This window comes from Seriola lalandi, unplaced genomic scaffold, assembly GCF_002814215.2.
Source record: "Seriola lalandi dorsalis isolate HSWRI2012SDOR001 ecotype SW California unplaced genomic scaffold, Sedor1 jcf7180002055009, whole genome shotgun sequence".
Taxonomy (NCBI): Eukaryota; Metazoa; Chordata; class Actinopteri; order Carangiformes; family Carangidae; genus Seriola; species Seriola lalandi.
Genome location: NW_019525552.1, coordinates 407,776 through 411,882, shown reverse-complemented (window position 1 = coordinate 411,882; position 4,107 = coordinate 407,776). Strand labels below are relative to the sequence as shown.

The 4,107-nt window shown below is 44.8% G+C and overlaps 1 long non-coding RNA gene across 1 annotated transcript in view; it reads right to left on the bottom strand.

Annotated features, from left to right (window-relative positions):
- Positions 1 to 194: 194 nt before the first annotated feature.
- Positions 195 to 4,107, bottom strand: part of LOC111647838 (uncharacterized) — an 83,110-nt gene continuing 79,197 nt past the window's right edge. The window contains exons 5-6 of the long non-coding RNA XR_002760077.2: positions 360 to 434; positions 195 to 260 (exon numbers count right to left, since the gene is read on the bottom strand). This is a non-coding gene — a long non-coding RNA (uncharacterized LOC111647838). The remainder of the gene's footprint in view (positions 261 to 359; positions 435 to 4,107) is intronic.

Here is a 4,107-nt window from a genome sequence, read left to right as displayed (position 1 = left end):
GGTTCTGGAGGGTTACCAGTTCCCCAATCTACCAGACATGATAGCTGAACCTTTGACGGCTGCCGACGAGTTCACAGAAACAGGAAGTACCCATCCATCTGATTGTAGAGCCCGGCTGGAAACAGGAATCAGGAAGTGGAAATAAAAGAGGAGCTTTAGTGGATAACATCAGAAACGTTTCTCTCCTTTTGCCATTTTGTAAACACGCTAACGTTGATGTGCGTTGTTTTTCTGTCCAGTTCATCTAAAGGCAGAAGGATCTGGAGAAGGTAGAAAAACAAAGAGACACGATTGAGGACTTGTGGAGAGCAAATCAAGATTAACATCATGATGAACATTATCAAAGGGTGAGCACTAACTTTTCTTCAGGTGAAAGTGCTTGTAGATCCTCCGTCTGTAGCTTCAACAGTCATTCAGTTTTCTCAAGAAAAGACCTGCAGCGAAACAAAAGAGAAAAGAGGATCATTAGTTTTGTTGATTCTTTCACACAATAATCAAATTCAGTACAAGTCAACCTTTACCCTGACTTCTCCCTGTCACCAGACGTTGGATTTGAAGTACTTTACAGTAAGACATAACGTTTTCGTAACAACACACACGTTGTTGTACAGGTCATAAGGAAAGAACGAGGCTGATGTGCGAATGTAAATGTCATTGATTGCTCAGTTAGTTCCTTCACACTGGAATCCATCTGTGCTTTCTGCCTTTTCCACCCCTTCCTCCCTCCCTCCCTCCAGCCCGCCCTCCCTCCTCCTTCCACTCGGGTGAGTCACCGATGCAAAGCAAACCCACGCTGTTCCTAAAAAGACACAAAGGCTTATAAATAGTGCTGTGGAAGTGACGTCGGAGTGTCATAATGTGTGTAGGCGTCCAAAAAGGCCGAGTCGAAGAGCAGTCATGAGCGCTCGCACCTTTCCTTCCTCCCTGGCTGTCAGAGTTTGTTCTAACTTGGTATGTACTCTGTCCAAAAGCAAACACACGCACACAAAGACACACACACACACACACACACACACACACACACACACACAGGAACACAAAGAGACACACACACATACGTACGTACAGTACTTGAAGACTTTGCAACTGCACTGCAAACACTGCAGCAGACAGAGTATACGTGTGTGTTTCCGTTGCTTAACGTTTCTTAACCACACTAACACCTGATAGCAGAAGCACAGAGCAGCAGAGCACACGCACACGCACACACACACACACACACACACACACACATATGCCTGCTGAAGTTGCAGTTTTGCTTTGTATTTCCTCATCTCAGGGTTTAAACAACCTCCCTCGCACTCTGATTGCGACACACACACACACACACACACACACACACACACACACACACACACACATCAGATCCATTATCTCAGACATATTTTTATGTTTTCCATGGTGTCATGAGTTGAAGAATGTGGTATGAAACCCAAAGGACCGACTCCTGTGTCAGAAACAATGGGTGTCCGGTTTGATCAGCATCCAGCTCAGTATGATGCTGATTGGTCAGCAGGAGGGTCAGCTGACACGACCACAGACGTGGCCTGCTCATAGGAGTTGGTACTAATGGTAGGCAGCTTTATTTGTATAGCACCTTTCAAACACAGTGGCTGTTCAGTGGAACACAGTGAAGAGCTGCACAGACAGAAGAGGAAACACAGGTACGGTGGCTGGGAGGTGCCACAGCTGGAAGCAAGAAGTCTACATCTACTTTTTAATCACATGATGGTTTAAAACCCGACATCTGTCTTGGGCGTCGTGTCCGACATCTTCCTCGCAGGTAAATTAATGCCGCACTGAATGCTATTACTTGTTAATGATCCATAGAGACATTATAAATTAAATAGAGAAGCTTTTTACGCTTTTTACAGGGAACTTTCTGCTCTAGAACGTTTGTTTTTAAGAAGTAATGAGATTCAAAACGTGTTTTTACTGTGCGTGGTTTTTAAATAAAGTTTTAAAGAACAAGCATTCGGACAAACTTGCTAACTATCTGTTTCATCTACGTCAGAGCGGCAGAGCAGTCAAAGCTCTCAGTCTGAACGTACAGTAAGGTTTGCGTTACACTCAGTTTCCCATCATCCCACAGGGAGAAAATGGAAGCCCAACCCCCAAGAACATGTGACCTTTAGAACTGAAACATCAATAGAGATGACTAAGACGACTTCAGTGACTTCAGAGCAAAGTCTATATATGATATTTATATATATATATATATATATACATATATTTACACATATAAATATATTTATATGTAGACTGAAAGTTGAACTCACCAATCAAAGTTCAACCTCTTCTCATCTCAGTCCAAACATTTTCCCTCCTGATTAATGATAGTCCTCAAAATTCACTTTAAAACTTTAGCTGCCATTTGTGGTCGCCAGTGGATGAACCAGCTTGATGCAGCTCACTCACACACACACACACACACACACACACACCTCTGGACAGCTATCTGACCTCCTGAATCTCAGCGTGACACCCAGCACAGTCTGACCTCGAGGCCTGCAGATAACTGTTGGTTAAACTCCAGTTTGACCCGTATGTACAATGACTGGTTTTGTAATGAGGCTGCTGAATGGCGGCCGTCTGCAGCGCGAGTGGGAGCGTGTAGTGAATGGCTTACATAAAGCTTTATTCACAAGCACCGACACAACCTGCCCCAGTTCCTGTGTGTAGGAGAGACACAGCTACTGGCGTTGTTTTTTGTGTGCGAGTGTGTGCGAGTGTGTGCGAGTGTGTGCGAGTGTGTGCGAGTGTGTGCGAGCGTGGGAAGTGAGTGTGCCAGTTGTGTACGGGGGAGGAGGAGGGAGGGAGGAGGGAGGAGGAAGGAGGGGCTGGCAAAGGGCATGACGAGACACCCGAGTTGTAGGTAGGTCAAAACAAGTCGCATTCACAGGCTACACTCAGAGGTAAAAATAGCTCGGCGCACACACTCAAACATTCTCACACAGTGATTATTCACAACGCTTTAAATAACCAGAGTCAGTGAACACAACGCAGCAGAGATCAGCTCTCCCAGTCGAAACACATCCTGCTGCTTTTTTATACTAAATGCACATTTGATCTCTTCCTTCTCTCTCTCTCTCGTGTGTGTGTGTGTGTGTGTGTGTGTGTGTGTGTGTGTGTGTGTCACCGTCATGTGTGTTGAGTGTGAGTGCGACTGCAGTGAAAACACCTGACGAGGCGCCGGGATCCGAACGACGCCGCCACGCTCAGGTGTTTACTGAGATGCTGGCGATGAAACAAACGCCTACATGACATCACTGAACAGCTGATTTATGTTTATGTTTTTGTTCAAACCCACAGCTGATGGTGAATCCACAGCTCACAGCTGGATTCTTATTACTACCATTAATTGATTGACGGTTACTGATACCAATCAGTTAATATCATATTTGTACTGTATCTGCTGTGTGCCTGCTTAAAGTAACTATCACTGTGATCAGTCTGCTTGTGGAGACATTACATCAGGCTGATTGATTTATCATTCATTGATTGTTTCCTGTTGCACAAAACACCTGAAGTTTTCTACTTAAGTTCCACACTAAAAGGTTTCTCTAGTTAAGGAAATATTTAAGGCATTTGCAGCAGTGAAAAAGACTTTACAGCGGTAAAATTCTACTGTTTCCACGGAGACCGTTGATTTGCTGCCATTAGCACTTGATGTGTGCAACAGTTTAAATGCATTCAAAGGAAACCTTAAGGAGAAAAGACACAGGGTGTTCTCTGCACCTGTTTTTATTTTAAGGAAACTCTTAACTTAAAGTGTTTTATTCTTTGGACCCATGAAGCTGAGACACAGAAACATACAAGAGGCTGAAAGAGTCAGACACACACACACACACACACACACACACACACACACACATACACACACACACACACACACACACACACACACACCCTGGAGGTATGAACACTGTGTGGGCATTAATCATGCACTAAGAACAGAAGGCTGTGTGTGTGCATGTGTGCGTGCGTGCTCGTGAAGTGTGTGGGAGGCTGTTCAATCCTGAGGGCCAGAGGCAGTCTCTCTCTCTCTCTCTCTCTCTCTCTCTGTCTCTCTCTCTCTCTCTCTCTCTCTCTCTCTCTCTCTCTCTC